The sequence below is a fragment of the Melanerpes formicivorus genome, unplaced genomic scaffold (assembly GCF_026170545.1).
Source record: "Melanerpes formicivorus ecotype bairdi unplaced genomic scaffold, bMelFor1.0.p_v2 SCAF_4, whole genome shotgun sequence".
NCBI lineage: Eukaryota > Metazoa > Chordata > Aves > Piciformes > Picidae > Melanerpes > Melanerpes formicivorus.
Genome location: NW_027142356.1, coordinates 18,454,112 through 18,471,831, shown reverse-complemented (window position 1 = coordinate 18,471,831; position 17,720 = coordinate 18,454,112).

The window sequence follows — 17,720 nt, the reverse complement described above, 5'->3', positions numbered from 1 at the left end:
CAAATGTGCATAGCTGAAATGATCATTAGCACCATCTGTCTTGCTCTTTGGGCCAAATCCTGATGAGCTAAAGCTTCTATTAATGTAACATGGTTATTGCTGGCCTGTCAGCAGCTTATGCAATTTAGATAGTGTTGTGAAGGGAGAGACAGAAAGATGCCCTAGATCAGTGAAGTGCTGGTGATCCATTAGATATCAGAAGATGGGTGAAAAAAACATCACAACATGCACATCTATTAATGTGCTTTAATCTGATGCATCCAATAATGCATCAGATTTATTATGTTGCGTTGGTAAAGTATAAAAGAGAGAAATGAAAACAAAACAAAACGAAACAAGGTAGTTTTCTAAAGGGATATTTATGCTGCTTTAGGAAAAGCAAGTACCCTGGGTAGCAGCCCTTAAGAACAAAGGGGTCCAGGACGGTTGGACCTACTTCAAACAGGAGCTCTTGAAGGTACAGGAACAGGCTGTGCCCATGTGCCGAAAGATGAGCCAATGAGGAAGGCAACTGGCCTGGATGAGCAAGCAGCTCTTGAAGGAATTAAGGGACAAAGGAAGAGGGTATATTGCCTTTGGAAAGGGGGGGAGGCAACTTGAGATACATTTAAGGATGTTGTTAGATCATGTAGGAGGAAAATTAGAGAGGCAAAAGCCCAGTTAGAATTTAAACTGTCTAATTCTGTTAAAGACAATAAAAAGCATCTTTATAAATATATCAATGCTAAAAAGAGGGGCAAGAAGAACCTCCACTCCTTATTGGACCTGGAGGGAAGCATTGTAACTAAAGATGAGGAAAAGGCTGAAGTACTAAATATCTTCTTTGCCTCAATTTTCAACAGTAAGGCAGGAGGATAACTGGCCTCCTGAACTGGTAGATGGGGTCAGGGAGCAGTATAGCTCCCCTGAAATCCATGAGGAATTAGTTAGGGACTTGCTGAGCCACTTAGGTATTCACAAGCCTGTGGGACTGGATGAGATCAGTCTTACGGTACTGAGAGAGCTGGCAGATGAGCTGGCCAAGCTGCTCTCCATCGTTTACCACCAGTCCTGGCTCACTGGAGAGGTCCCACATGACTGGAAACTGGCCAGTGTGATGCTCATCCACAAGAAGGGCAGGAAGGGTGAACCTGGAAACTACAGGCCTGTCAGCCTGACCTCAGTGCCAGGCAAGATTATGGAGCAGACCATCTTGGGGGCAATCACAGTGCACCTGCAGGATGGCCAAGGGATCAGGCCTAGCCAGCATGGATTTAGGAAGGGCAGATCCTGCCTGACCAACCTGATCTCCTTCTATGATCAGGTGACTGCCTGGTGGATGTGGGGAAGGCTGTGGACTTCAGCAAGGCATTTAGTACCATCTTCCACAGCAAACTCCTGGCCAGGTAGTCAGCCCGCGGCTTGGACCGCAGCACTCTGTGCTGGGTTAGGAACTGGCTGGAGGGCTGAACCCAGAGAGTGGTGGTGAATGGTGCCACATCCAGCTGGCAGCCAGTCACTAGTGGTGTCCCCCAGGGATCAGTGGTGGGACCCATCCTATCTGATATCTTTATTGATGGTCTGGATGAGGGGATTGAGTCCACTATTAATAAGTTTGCAGACACCAAGCTGGGGGCAGGTGTTGATCTGTTAGAGGGTAGAAGGGCTCTCCAGAGGAACCTTGACAGGCTGGACAGATGGGCAGAGTCCAACATGATGGCATTCAACAAATCCAAGTGCTGGGTGCTCACAACAACTCCATGCAGTACTACAGGCTGGGGTCAGAGTGGCTGGAGAGCAGCCAGGCAGAAAGGGGCCTGAGGTTGACAGCTGGTTGAACATGAGCCAGCAGTGTGCCCAGGTGGCTAAGACGACCAATGGCATCCTGGTCTGTATCAGAAATAGTGTGGCCAGAAGGAGCAGGGAGGTCATTCTGCCCCTGTACTCAGCAGTGGTGAGGGCACACCTTGAGCACTGTGTCCAGTTCTGGGCCCCTCAATTTAAGAAGGATATTGAGACTCTTGAACATGTCCAGAGAAGGGCAACAAGGCTGGTGAGAGGTCTTGAGCACAAGCCCTATGAGGAGAGGCTGAGGGAGCTGGAGTTGTTTAGTCTGGAGAAGAGGAGGCTCAGGGGAGACCTTATTGCTCTCTACAGCTACCTGAAGGGAGGTTGTATCCAGGTGAGGGTTGGTTTCTTCTCCCAGGCAACCAGCACCAGAACAAGAGGACACAGTCTCAAGCTGCACCAGGGGAAGTTTAGGCTCAAGGTGAGGAGAAAGTTCTTCCCAGAGAGAGTAATTGGCCATTGGAATGGGCTGCCCAGGTAGGCGGTGGAGTCCCTGTCCCTGGAGGTGTTCAAAAAAGGATTTGATGTGGCACTTGAAGCCATAGTTTATTTAGTCATGAGGTGTTGGGTGATAGGTTGGACTTGATGATCTCTGAGGTCTTTTGCAACCTTATTGATTCTATAATTCTAAACTGGGATTTATACATTGATGTGATGCAAAGAAGAAACAAGATAATAATTATGATAAGGAAGTTAAGTTACTAGAAATAGTGAGTAAATTATATAGTGTATACACACTTAGAAGTCAAACAACAGAAATATCAGAAAAGATGGGATTTATCTTTAAGAAACTCACTGCTGTGATTTCACTTTGCAGTTACCTGGCTATTGTAAAATAATATTTGCATAAAATTTTACCTGCTGGAACTAAGCTAGAGTCATCATTCTGAAGGTGTTTTTTCCATAACTTGGTACTTTTGCAATTTAGAACTTTTAATTTGTACCTGAGAAGATAGAAAAGTATAAACTAAAGGAGCAGTTGATATATCAGCTTGTGTCTGGTATGTACTTGATGTGCAATGGGCTTTTTGGTTGGTATTCTTATGTTTCACGTTTATTCAATGCACAATATTTGATTACCTCCTCTGGTTCTAGATAGATGAAAATATCTTAATAGGTCTGTGCTCATTATTACTTGATAGCAGACTGACATTTAATGAACACCAGTGCTCATTCTTTGCTCATTTTTTACAAGCTCTGGAGCTTGCATTTAGCACCATTTTATGTCAGTGAAGCCCTGTAGCAATGAAGAATACAGATGATTCTGAAATTAGCCATCCTTTTTTCGTCCATCTTTAATAAACATGTTTAATAAAAACTGCTTACCAGATAAAGAAGTCCAGTGACATATGGCCAGACTAGGATATTTGCAAATACTGCCTAACAACCTTGAAATATATGGGTGTGTTCACCATACAGAAGAAGCAGATATATGTCCTTAAACATTACTATTTATTATTGTAGTGCTTTCAGGCTATGCCTTTAAAATTTAGTTACAGATTTTGAGCAGAAAAGTAGAAAAATATAAATTAATCACTATTGGGTGTAAAAAGGAAAACAAAATATTATTCTAAACAAATTCATTGGATAAATATCTAGAATAAGAGGAGCTGTACCATAACAGTTCTTCCCTTTTCTCTTCTCTTCTGATCTCAGCTGTTTTTGCTTCGGTCGGGAGAGATAATCTGTGTGCTTTGGCTGGCACTGGCTAAGTCTAACCCACTGCTGCTCTCTCTGCTCCTTTCTCTCTTAGTACAGGGAGGTAGGCACAGGGCAGTGTAACGGCTTCCCTGCTCTCTTGACGGGGAGGGCGGTTCATGATGTTTGCTAATTGTAAATACTGTATATTTGGTACATGTTCATTGCATTTCTTCATAGAGTGTAGATTTTGCTTAATTTGCTTCTAACTGAGTTAGTCTGGGAACGTTAATGCTTGGGGGAAACTTCAGCCCACCACATTATAAAAAAAATGTATTTTAATGCAAGTACAACTATCCTTTTTGTGTAATTTATAGAATTACACTTTTGGCTAACTTCATTTTGTAGATAAGAGAAATCATAAACTGACAGCAAACAGAATGTCACTGTGTTAGCATTGTTTGTATCAAAGATATTACATCTTCACTGGAAACCTAGCAGGAAGATTCTGGACAGTAATTACCATTGAGTTTCAGCTCTGAACACTTGTAAGTTTTTCTTTTCCCTTAAATCTGCATTGTAATTTTCATTCACTTTCATCTCGGTAAACAATTTCCTTTTCCATTTGAATGGATATCACTAAAAGCTTATAAAGAATATGTAAATCTACTATGCTCTGTCTTCCGAGGGCCTTGGAGTATAAAAAGAAACCTATTATTATTATTATTGCTTTGATATTTATATTGGAAACACTTACACTGTTTGCTTTAACCAAGGAAAGATGAATCACAGAAATTAGTTGAGGTAGTATATTCTCTATAGCTCCTCCATAATATCTCTATCTGCTAGCTCCCCTTCTAGACCTCATTTAATATGTATGAAATTTAACCATAGTTCTCTGCATTAAAAATTAGGCATAAATGAATCTGTTCTAAATATAAGATTCTAAATATTTTTCTCATTTGTGAATTAAGCCAATTTCTTTTTACCTTTTCCCAGCTCTCTCATTGTTTTGGTTTTTTTTTTTTGTGTGCGTGTGTTTCTTTTTAATATCCCTCATTGAATTGTCTTAATCACCTTTAAATTATCTTGCCTTCATCACAAACACCTAAATGGGAAAAATGTCACAGTCCATGAACACTGTTCTGTTCTTAGTTTTCATGAGGTAACTACTGCATTATCTAAATACTGTTGTAGTTTTCATGTTAAAAAGATGTTAATCTTAATGCAATTCATTAAGATGAGCTCTAATTAAGACTAACTTTGAAGGTATCATTTGTAAAGGGGACCTCAATTTTAACTGGATCTCTGCAGGTTTGCTTCCACCTTTCACTTGTTTGTAATAGTTACATAGTCAACAAAGTTGGTGAGGGGTTTGGAACACAAACCCTATTAAGAGAGGCTGAGGAGGGAACTGGGGTTGCTTAGTCTGGAGGAAGCTCAGGTGAGACCTTATTGCTCTCTACAACTACCTGAAGGGAGGTTGTAGACAGGCGGGGGCTGGTCTCTTCTCCCAGGCAGCCACACCAGAACAAGAGGACACAGTCTCAAGTTGCAGCAGGGGAGGTTCAGACTGGATGTTAGGAAGAAATTTTTCACAGAGAGAGTGATTGCCCATTGGAATGTGCTGCCCAGGGAGGTAGTGGAGTCACCATCATTGGAGGTATTTAGGAGGAGACTTGATAAGGTGCTTGGTTGCATGGTTTAGTTGATTAGGTGGTGTTGGATGATAGGTTGGACATGATGATCTTGAAGGTCTATTCTATTCTATTCTATTCTATTCTATTCTATTCTATTAATATTCAAATCCTGTTTCAGTGCATAAGTTTCTGTTAGTAGATTTCTACACGCCTTCTACCTAGTGCCATGTGCACTAAACATGCCTGGAATCATTGAACTTTAGATACTGTTGGGAATGTAGGACTACAACAAATAAGAGTATTAGAAGCTGTGGTTTTGAACCCCAGATAGGAATGCAGGAACCTGGTACTGTGTGTACCCAGATGCTCAGACTGTTTTGTTTTTTCTTTGTTTGTTTGTTTGGTTCGTTGGTTTTTTGCCTTCTGCCCTGAATTGCCCCAAACATGTTCCTGCAAGCTATTTGCAATGCACAAATCTCTAAACTAACATGCTCCATCAACGAACTGCTCTCTGTGATCCCTATTGTTGTCTTTGCAGTCTCCAGCACTAAAATAAATGGGCATGTTATCGTGCTCATTTCTTTTCACCCTTCTTTTTCCTTCCTTTTCCCCTTCTCATTTGTGGAGGGCTACAGTACCCAGGCAAACTAGTTTAACTATCATGAGATCTTTTGCAAAATAATAGTGAATTCCTTCATATATCAAAATATCATTGTGGAAATGGAGCCATGAAGACACTGACTAATAAACTTTGGTCATGCCACTGTTTTGGAAAATATACAGAATCATATTTCAGTAGCTTTCCTCTCTTAAATATGTTTCTCACATTGCAATTATTCAGGTAAGGGAAACAGATTTATGCTGAACCAGGGACACAATGAATGTTTTGCAGAAACATACCATAATAGTAGAAAGTTGATTTGCTTTATTTTTCTATTTTATTATTTTCTTATTTTCCATCTGAAGAACAGTAGTTACTATGGAAACAGCAATATCATTGTCATGGGTCTAAGCATACTGAAGTCCACTAGTACAGTAATGAGCCAATTTCATTAATGATTTAGAATGTACAGTATGGTTTGGGAAACACAGACTTTTAGGTGGCAATATAGAAAGAAAAATTGACAAGGGTCATAAGTTTTACTTTTTAAAGGAAAAAAATTTCATGATCATTACATATTATAAAAGTTATACCTGAGATTAAGTGTCAGTTGTAAATCAACATCTTTGTATTCTCCTATTTTCACAGAAATAGTGGCAATAACTAATTTAGCCCAAGTTTTTCTTTTCAGAGTTACCATAATTATAACTTATGGCAATAGTTTCCAGTGTGGATATTTGCTCTGGTAAGAAGGCATTTTATATTTGTGATCCAGTGTCAAGATGTTTTGCTCTTGATAGTGTCTCACTTTCATGTTTTCCCCAAGAGCTTACTTCAGGGTTTCAACAGTACTTCTAACAGTCAGCCCTATGTTGGCCTATTGCTCTGAGTTGGAGATGGCCTTGGTGAATTCTTAATGCCATGTGGAAACATAAATGTTAAAAAAAGGGGAAAAAATGAATTGTCAAATCACCTGTGCAGGTATTCTACAAACAATCCTTATTTGGTTTGTAAAGAGACTGCATCATTTTTCTATATAAGAATTTTGCTTTCTTCTGTTTTTTGATAAAAACAGACAAGTGCCACTGAAATAGAAAGAATCACTGGCCAGAATGTCATGGTGGGTCTCAAAATAACCTTCTAGGGCATATAGGGATATTTTGACTTCATTGTAAGTGTATTTAAGCAGTTTGTGTCATGCATGTTGTGCATGTTTTTGCATAAAAGCCCTTCATTTAAAAACTGTTTAGGTTTATTTCTGCATGTGGATATTGTTTCTTTGGTTTGTTTCCACCATCTTTTAATAATAGAAGAGTTACATTCTGATGAATCCTGAGTTGTCAAGTAGGTAATGTACAAAAATGATGCTTATGATTTAATTTCCATCTTACTAAATGGATAAGAATACCCTCAGGATAATAAATCATTGCTACAACAAAATACATGCAGTTTTAAAAATTCTGGGCTAGTCATTCAATATAAAGAAACAAAGATTAGAGTAGTATGAAGATCCACTGAGAAGTTAACCTTTGGAAGAATTAATTGTACATTCATCAGGCATAAATTACTAGGCTTAGAAACAAAAAAAAGGTTTTTTATTCCTGGCTCAGACATAAAATCACTATGCCTTGTTATGGAAAAATAGCAAGACTTGTCATTTATATGTTGAACTTTGGCTTCAAAATGGTTTTCAGGATTTGAGCAATTAACACTGTGAACTTTGGTGTTTTGCTTCAGTTGTATAAAATATATTTAAAAGAACTATTTGCATTTCATTTGAACGGTTGCCATTTGAAGTCTTGGTAAGTGACAGAGCTCTGTTTTCCAAACTGTTATGATCTTTCAAGTACCGTAGCTATGTTTGTCTGTAGATTGTATTAGATTATTTAAATTATATTTTGACGTAAGGATATGTGCAGCACAATTCCCTTAAGCTGTGGAATGCAGATTTTCATTGTTTTTTATACCATGCTATATGAATTGGAGAGAATAGTAAAACTGAAACATATTCTTAAAGTATTATGAAGCTTGATAACCCATGATAAACAGTATAAACTCATAGACTGCATTTTAGATTACATATATACTATTAATAATTATTCTGCATATTTTAATCTGAAGTATTCTCCAGCTATTGATCTCATTTGGTCCTCCATTTAGAATCCTGAAAGCTCTTCACTCTACTGGCTACATCTCCGTTAGCTGTTTTTTTGTTTGTTTGTTTGCTGTGGGTTTTATTTGTTCTTGTGTTATTATGTTTGGTTGTAGGTTTTTTGGTTGGTCATTTGTCTGTCTTTATCTTAGCTACTACTGTTTCTTCTCCCACTTGCCAACATCTTATCTCTTCCGTTTGCCTGAAGTGGTATTTCTGATATGTTGTTTCTATTGTACTTTATTCTGTGATGTGTTACAAATCAGCGAAGGTCAAGGCTGTTAATCCTTTCTCTGTGCAAGAATACATTTAAGCAGAAAGGCCAATGTTAACTCTAAACTTCTGATTAGATTGCATATAATAAACTGCATTTTCTGTAGAATACCTAAGGCTTGTTGAACAGTTAAAGCTCTTTCTTCCTTGCTTGGCTGATGCATTATTTACAGAATAATTCCATATTGGGACTGTATGAACAATTTTAGACTGGAAAATCTTTATATTAGGGCAGTATTTATTTACACCTTCAGTGGCACCAAACAGGTGGTAACTTGTATAGTGAAATTTGTTCTTCTCATATTTTCAATATTGTATGTGTACATATTATTGTGCTAGATATTCTGCTACTTTATTTATCAAGTGCTCAGATTTAATCTCCTGAGAGGTATCTGTTAAAGGTTACAAAGCAATTAAAAATCTGAAATTTGATCAGAACAGCTGGTAAAACCAGCTATTCTTCTGTTTGCTGTGCTATGATGATGTCAATCAGAATTTGATATTGTTAGCCTAGGAAAGGAGACTTGGAAATGGTTAGATAAGAAAGTTGTTGCCTAATTTGTTGATACTGAAGTCTTCACATCTGCTTCAGAATATCACACTATCCATAGAACATATTCTTGGAACCATTAGCAGTAATAAACACTACCATATTCCTTATGTGGCAGCTCTGTCACAGATAACCTGACTCATAATTCACTTTTATTTTGTGGCTCAGCAGTGGATTGCAACAATCTTTTATGTTCTTTGGCAGAGTTTGAATTGTGTCCTAAATGTCAAGCATAAGAGGAAAAAAAAAATAGTTATGGGTCTGGAGAATGGATGTCTTTCACTCTTGATTCCTAATTTATAAATATTTCAGATTCTTTGTAAAGGTACTGCAAGTGACTAACTGTGGCACATTAATTCACAGCTGCCCATTTTTTTTCTGCATAAATTCCTTAGCTTTTCTGTGTAAATTCCTTAGCTTTTCTGCATAAATTCCTTAGCCTTGCTGCAACAAGAGAAGGCAAATTCAAACTGTACTCCACTAGTGACTTCATGTAGCATGCTGTTGTGTGTATTGTGTTGACAAAGAACAATACTGCAAAGCAGAGATATGCCCATTAATAATATTGTTTATAAAACAATACTACAAATAACACAGTTGCTCAACACATCTAAGAGACAGTTGCAGTCTACTAGCAACTCAATAACATTTAGCTTTCACGTCCTTTCTTTCCTAGATCAAGATTTTCTGCAGAGATTATGGGATCCATTCTGAAGGTGAGCTCCTGACTCAGCAACATTTACAGAAATGAAGGGTTTTAGATACTGAATTTAAGGGGCAGCTTCTTTGGATCTTAGGTTGTTCCTAGAATGTTTCCAGCTTCATCTGGCGCAAGAATCTTTCTGTTTCAAAGAGGTTAGGGCACTATTCTTAAAGTGTTGGTATCTGTCTGTATTTTATATCACTCAATAAAAGTATATCTAAACAGGCAAGGTCTGTAAGCCCTGATAAATTCAGATATGAAAGATAAAGGACAGCGAAAGTGTGAATTAAATGTGAATAGAGGTAGAGAATTTTCTTAGGCTGAAAATTTTCCTTTTGCATGGATTCAAAATCCTGCTCTAAAGAGTGGTAGGGTTATTCTTGGTCACTCTCTGTCATTTTTGAAAGGTCATGAAGAACAGGTTAGGTGCCTGAGGACTGGAGGAAAGCCAGTGTCACTCCAGTCTTCAAAAATGGCAGGAAGGAGGACCCAGAAAATAACAGGCCAGTCAGTCTCACCTCCATCCCTGGAAAGGTCATGGAACAGCTAATTCTGGACGTCATCTCTAAGCATGTGGAAGAAAAGATTACCAAGAATAGGCAGCATGGATTCATAAAGGGGCAATCACATTTGACTGATTTGATAGCCTTTTATGATGGTGTGACCAGCTAGGTAGATGAGGGGAGAGCAGTGGATGTTGTCTACCTCAACTTCAGAAAGCCTTTTGACACCGTCTTGCATAACACCCTCATAGGTAAGCTTAGAAAGAGTGGGTTAGATGACTGGGGAGAGAGGTAGATTGAGAACTGGCTTAATGACAGAGCATAGAGGGGTGTGATCAAGGGTGCAGGGTGTAGTTGGAGGTCTAACTTGTGGTGTTCCCCAGGGGTCAATATTGGATCAAGACTTATTCAACATATTCATCAATTACCTGGATGAAGGGACAGGGTACTTTCAGCAAGTTTGACTAACATATCACAAGGCTGTGCTGCAATTTAGCAAAGACTGGACACACTGTAGAGTTGGGCAGAAGTGAAGCTCATGAAGTTCAACAAAGGACAAGTATAGAGTCCTGCACCTGGAAAGGAATAACCTCATGCATCAGTACAGAGTAGGGATTGACTGACCTGCTGGAAAACAGATCTGGGAGTGATAGTGGACAACAAGCTCACCATGAGCCAGCAGTGGGCCTTTGTGGCCAAGAAGGCTAACAAAGCATTAACAAGAGTGTGGCAAATAGGTCAAGGCTCTACTCTGCCCTGGTGAGGCCACACCTGGAATATTGTGTCTATATTCTGAGCTCCCCAAGTTCAAGAGGGACAGGGAGCTACTGGAGAGAGTCCAACAGAGGGCCATGAAGATGATTAGGGACTGGAGCATCTCTGTTATGAGGAGAGGCTGAGAGACATGGGGCTCTTTAGCCTGGAAAAGAGAAGACTGAGAAGGAACTTATCAATGTTTATAAATATCTAAAGTGAAGGTCATGAGGATGGGGCTGGGCTCTTCCCAGTGGTGGTCAGTGATGGAACAAGGGGCAATAGGTACCAACTAGAGGTTTCATTTGAACTGAAGGAAAAACTTCTTTGAGGGTGACAGAACACTGGAACAGGCTGCCCACAGAGGTTGTGAAGTCTCCTTCTTTGTAGACTTTCAAAACCTGCTTGCATGTATTCCTGTGCAACTTGGTCGAGGGCTCTTGGACTAGATGATCTCCAGAGGTCCCTTTCAACCCCTACCATACTATGATTCAATGGTTCAGTTGCCCTCTAGAATGCTAAATATGCACCATATGCAATACAAATTTTGAACATGGTTGAATAGTACCAATAAGCCCCAGCTGTAGCCATAAGCTTATATTCTACTGCTGGAAAGGTCAGAAAGACAATTAATAGATTGGTAAAATAAGTCTTCATTCAAAAGAAGAGTTAATTTTAGCAAAATATCTTTTGAATAAAGATACTATTTCTGTGTTTATATATATATATATGCTGGATTTAAATTGAAAAGAAACAGATTGTTACAAAAACAATTTTCAAGCTCAAATTTGTATGGCACATTTAATATTAATTTCTAAACTTTCAAAGATATTTTTACCTCAGAGATAGCTATCTCTTCCTATTTCACTCTTTGCTCCTATCAAAAGTAATAAAAATGTAAATAAGTGTACAGTGCTATGAAGTTTTTCAGTTAGGTGCTTTTAAAGTCAAGATAATCAACATTAGACTGCGTAACTAGTTGAGATCTTTGAATCTTGCTATCTTCATGGTTAGAAAAAAAAAAAATCAAGGTAATTTCAGTTAGTTTTTACAGTGCTCATGACTTTTTCCACAGTAGTATTAAATGAGAACATAAAAAAAGTGCATGCCTCCACTCAACATTTATTTGCTATATAAAGCTTCAGCAATAATGCATTTTCTTCTTTCGTTCTACTTACGTTGATTGAAAAGATTTACATATTTTCCAAGCTCACAGTTTGCCCAAGTTCATGAATTATGCAATTAACTATGAATGCAATTTCCTGCATTTTACAGTAATAGCTTTAATTGTGTGATGCAGTGCTACATAGAGAGAGCTCATTCATAAACTATAGAAGACATTAGAACAATTTCTTATATGGGAAGTATTCTTGGGCAAACAACTCAGATGGATATGGTAATTTATCTAACAAGCTACTTCTGCTTAATTTTTATGTGGGTGCCAATATTCCTTCGCTACAATATTTTCAGGAGCACTTTCACCAGGTTAAGTATAAGCAGGAGACCAATGGTATTTTTGTATATATGTTGAAAAGATTATGGTAACTTAATTTTTCCTTCCTTACAGTAGGTTTATAAATATATAAGAACATGAAGAACATATGGCAGACATAATGACATCAGTAGTTATTTAGTCCTTGTAATTCTACTGTGTATGTAGTTATCCTCAGGGATGTCCAAATTGTTATACTGGCACCATTTTAAGCTGTGTGTTTTAAGATATGAACTTAATGAGAAGGAAGTCAAAGGATTGTTTATTTTGTTACTGGGAAATCCTAATGCAGTAATTAGAAATTAGCATTTTGCACTTCACATTGTATTTGGTTTGCAACAAATCTGTGACCCCTGGAAACCTAAAAGCTCTGAGCACACTCTTTATACCAAGTAAACAGTAAGACTCATGCAGAATTCAAGAAAGCAGAGAGCTGAGCCATTGTGCACCACTATGGAAAAATCTTACCTTTCATCTTTTCTTCATTTGCAAGCTTTAAAAAAAAAGTATTCCCACATTAATTTTGGCTAGCCAACTTTATTTGCCTTTAGTTGTCTTTCGTTTACTTGGAGTCAGTGCATAATTAGTATCTTAAACTCCAAGAGGTTACCTAATTTGCAATGCTGTAATTGAGACTATTATCTACTATAGGCCTCTCTTTGTATCAAACTGCTGATACACTCAGCTCTTAGATGACATTTTGTCTGACCTAGAACATCTTTGTATGTTTTCTGTGATTAGGAATATTTCATTTGGAGTGGCTAAAAGAAATTTATTAATGCACGTACACTTGTGCTGTGCTTGGCATGGTCAAACAGCCAGCTGAAGAGTACTCCTGAGTTTGCTTTTCATCACCTGGTGTCAATACAGTTCAGCCTACTATTCAGCCAGCTCACTGTATGATTTGCTTTTGGTGCCTCTTGCCTCACTGAGGAACTGAGGATGGGACATTCTGGTCAGGGTTCAGAGGCCTAAACATTTAAGATGGTCAGGACAGCCAAGAAATCTTCAAGGGCAGGCAGACGGAGGAACAGCGGATCCCTGCAGCTTTCCAGATGTCTAGCAGAACACACTGCACCACCTCAGAAGACCTCAGTTGCGTATCTAGGGGTAGATAAATCTTATACATAATCTCTTTGTGAAATGCACAGTGAGAGAATTTGTGAGGAAATACGTAAAAAGGCAACTAAAGGGACAAATAGGAAAGAGCCTCTGTAAGGTGGTACTTAAGCTAAAATCTTTCAACTGTGGACCTCCATTTGCATGCTGCCGGCCGTATGCTTCATCCACAGTGTAATCCCTGGTTGATTTAGAAAACTGGTTCCAACTGACATTTCTTTCCCTTAGGCTGCAAACTGTGCTTTAATATTGCCCATTTTGGTTTAGGTTATTTTGCCTTTGTAGCATATGAATTGAGTTTCAAGGACAAAATTTGCATTGGAAAGAAATCAACTTTTGTTTATTTTCCATGTGAAGTCATTTCTGAAAATTCCACTTTTTAAATTTTAAAAATATCCAGCCTGAATAATGAAGCAATAGCTCTCAAAGAAATTTCTGGTAATTATTGGTTTATTATTTAATGGCCTGAGGCAAGACTGAAAGTAGACAATATTCTTCTAAAACAGGGCGGAACTGCAGTAATGGTAAATCTCTCTGGTATTATTGCTGTTATGAACCATTTTCAAAAGTTTATGATGCAGGTGTGCCAGCTTGAAAGCACTCAAATTCACATTAAAGCATTCAGATATTTCCAAATTAACTAGCTTTTGTAAAGCTGTAGTCCTTTCTACCTTACATTTCAAGCCAATTGCTGAGCTATTTCATGTTCTTTCTAACCTGAGACAGCTAATGTTCTATAGGCCTGTTCTCTTTCCAGCTGTTAAAAGAAAGCGGGAGCATAGTAGTAACTAAATAGAAACTTCAGTGGTTTTCCTACCGTTCTAAGGAGACAAATGTTAAACAAAAATCTCACTACTAGGAAGTTTAGTGTTGTTTTATCTCTTGGTAGATGCAACGGTTCCTGATCATCCATACTGAATTCATACTAGTGTGCAGCTTTCTGAGGCATACCAAGTAAGTCATTAGCCAAGAAAAATCTGGGCATGGACTAAATGCTAAAGCATATGCTTTTACCTTTACTTACAGGATAAATAAGGGTTATGCTATATCTGGCATTTCTAGCCCCTGTAATCCATGCAGAGGATGTTTCACAAAGCCTCATGAACTTGTTTCTTCTTCCCTGACCCAAAGCTCTCAGCCCATTATGTTTGGCATGTGCCCTTATGGAATTATAATACTTCCTCAGAAAAGTAAACTTCACTTTGATCAACACTTCCAAGGACTATGTCTTAAAGGAATTTACATATTGGTAGGAACAGAAGGGGAGATGAAGCACGAAGACAAGTTGGCTGTGGAGTATATGAGCTATGTGGTGGCCAGGAGTGAAGCAGAACACAGAGCTTGGAGACAAGGGAAGCTTTTCTGACCGTTCTGCTTTTCCTTCAGAATTCTCCTCTATTTTTGACCTATAGCAAATATGAACTATTTTGGATTAATGTACATTCTTGTCCTTAAGGTTTCTGGGAAATCTTTGAGAAGCAAGAATGTTATTTACTATAGTCAGTAACTACAAATTTGTTCTGAACTGAGAAATTTGGTATGACCATAGAGTTGAGTCTACATTCAGTTGTTTGTATTCTCATGTCCAATTCCTATGTCCAGATGGTTCATTTTAGTTTGTAGCTTTTATGCATGCCTGACTGACTACGCATTGATTTCTATAGACTTCCAGACTATAAGATCTAAAAATAATATACTGCAGTGGGACAATTGTCCTTAAACATGCACTTTTTTCTTGCTTGTCTTTGCAAATTCTCTCCTCTGTTCTCATCTAATGTGGTTTGTAGAAATATATCAGAAGTTGAAACAAATTAATTGCTGAAGACTATAACGATTTGAACATAGCTGACGCCAATGGAAATTTACCAAAATTGTCAATGTAGTCCCCACCTCATTGTGGTTTGAAAACTTCCTAATACTAATGGGTCTGAGCCTCATGAATATTCTGTCTGGAGCAATGTCTGATTTAAATTTAGATAACAGATTATGAGGAAAACAGGCTGCTGCTGGAAGTGATTTCAGCAGGAGGAGGAACCTAAGCTCAAGTGTACAGCAGACTACATGTCCCTCAGTATTACAATCAGACTCTTGGTAGCCTAAAGTTTCCCAGTGTGTATTAGGCTCCCAACAAACTTCCAGCAAAGTACTTTAGGGAACAAGACTACCTTTGATGATCATTTATGACAGCTGAGATACTGTTCCCAGAACAAAGACTGTTTTATAAGTAATTAAAATAATTTTTAAAGAGCTGATTAACAGGATGTTGGTGTTTAATATTCTCTGTGTAGGAAAGAATGTACTAAATTCATTTAATATGAATTACAATTCATGTAGCAGTCATATTTACTGCAAGTTGTAATACACTAAACATTATTTTTTTCAGGAATATTGTAAAGTATGTATTTTAACAAGTCCTCCACATCTGCTGCAATGAAATGTTGATACCAGCTAGTGGTATTAACATGAGTGGTGAAATAAATACCAGATAGTGGTATCATCATGAGTGGTGAAACAAAATGCTTGCTAGGGACCAAACATGATCAGAACAAGGAGTCAAAGACACAGTCAATCATTTAACATAAACTTTTAACAGCTTAGAATGAAGAGATCAGTGTAGGAAAAAGTGGTGTCCTTAAACAGGTTTCATTGAGGCAAGGTGACAGCATGGAGCAAAGGATATGTAAAGATCATTGAGAAGAATGAATGTGGCTGAAAAATGGATGCTCAAGAGTGTTTAAAGTTTTTGATAGCTGAGAAACTATCTATTAGAAGGAAACATTGTCAGATAGCTGGGCAAGTAATTCAGTCTTCTCACAAAAAACAACCAGACAAAAGCAGAAAGATCTTCAGAAAATCCTTACCTGAGTCCTGCATTCTCAGCATGAAGAGGCAGAAGTGATCTGAAATGGAAGACAAAATCAAGGGTTGTTAAAAGCAGATTACTGGAAAGCAGAGACAGTCCCAACCAACATTTCAGTTTAGTGCAAGGAATAGGTCAAGCCCCTAGAATGCTGCTAGTGAAGGGCTTTACAAGTAATGATATGAACATTTGCTATGAGATAGCTTGGTAGTTTAAATCATATAAATCAATTACATCAAACAAGACACTGCACAGAAGGTAGGAAATTATGTATGAATGCCATAAAACTGAATCTGATCACAAATGGGCACAGCAGAAGTATGGGAAAAAGGAATTTTGGTTTGGATTTGTGGGATTTATTCCAAAACAATGAAACCAAGTGTAAAATTTTAACAGGTTGCCAGGAAATAGAAAAATAATTTTAATAACTTTTATTACTGCAATCATACTGTGCTTTGACATGAGGATACAAAGCACTAGAACTTGCAGTCTGGGGCTGGAAAGAGTCTGTGTTGGCTGGCCTCTGTGTAACTCACTTGTCTCTGCAGTGCCTTTGATGTGAACTGTGGCTTACCGAAACAGTTCAGTTTCCTTCTAAAACACTTATCATTGTACTGTGGGGATTTCCTGCTCTCGGAAAGAGGAATATTAATTGTGATGTAGGGTGTCCAAGCAGTTGCAGAAGTAAAAAGAAAAGTGGGCTGTAAGAGGAAGACTAACTTACACAGCTATTTTCATATCCAGGATGGTAAAAACCTTAAAATAGTAGAAAAGTGTAGAAACAGGTGCTATAGGTTCTTTATAAGAGATCTGTAAAACATCTAGGTGCTTTAACACTGCAATAGCTAACAGCAAGGAAAGCAATTCTGAATGATAATCCAACCTAATTAACTGCTGAGAACTGTATAGTAGTAGGATGAAAGCAATAGTAGAACCATAATCATGACAATGGCCTTTTATTAAAAGGGTCAGTGAAGTGTTAGTAGAATAGCAGTGCTGCCATACTAAACTGATAACACTTTAGCCATGATTTCTCCATTAGAGTAATTCTTAGAAATAGGCCATGTGTCAAATAGTATCATTTCCTTAAGCTTATAATTTCAATATTTATGAGTCAATTTGAATCTCAAATCACGAAGTTCAGTTACGCAGCTGTAGAAAACAACTTATCTGATGCATACCTAATTGCCTAGAAAGGTTCAGTTGATTTCCTTGCCTTTCCTTCCCCCTCTCTTTCATTTCCTATGCATAAAGTTGGTAGCAAAGTTTTTAAAATCTGAGCAAGCCTCATAATAACTGCTCAACACCCACAAACCAGTTTCGTTTTGAAGAAGCACTGAGATGCATAAACAAACCAAACACAGTGTGAGATAAGTGCTTTAAAGTTCTTTTATCATTCCAAGAACCATGACTTCTATTTAGGTTCTGCAGCAGGTTGTTTCATGCCTTGTTCTTTGATTTGTGAGGTTTTTTCCTTCTTAGCTCAGAAGCAGCAATGTTTGTGGTTGGCTCCATTCAATTTTCTTGCCATTTTTGTTTTGTTTTGTTTTGTTTTGCTTTTGTTTTTGACTGTTGTGTAGCATTAGCTGGTTCTTCTACCTTTAAAATA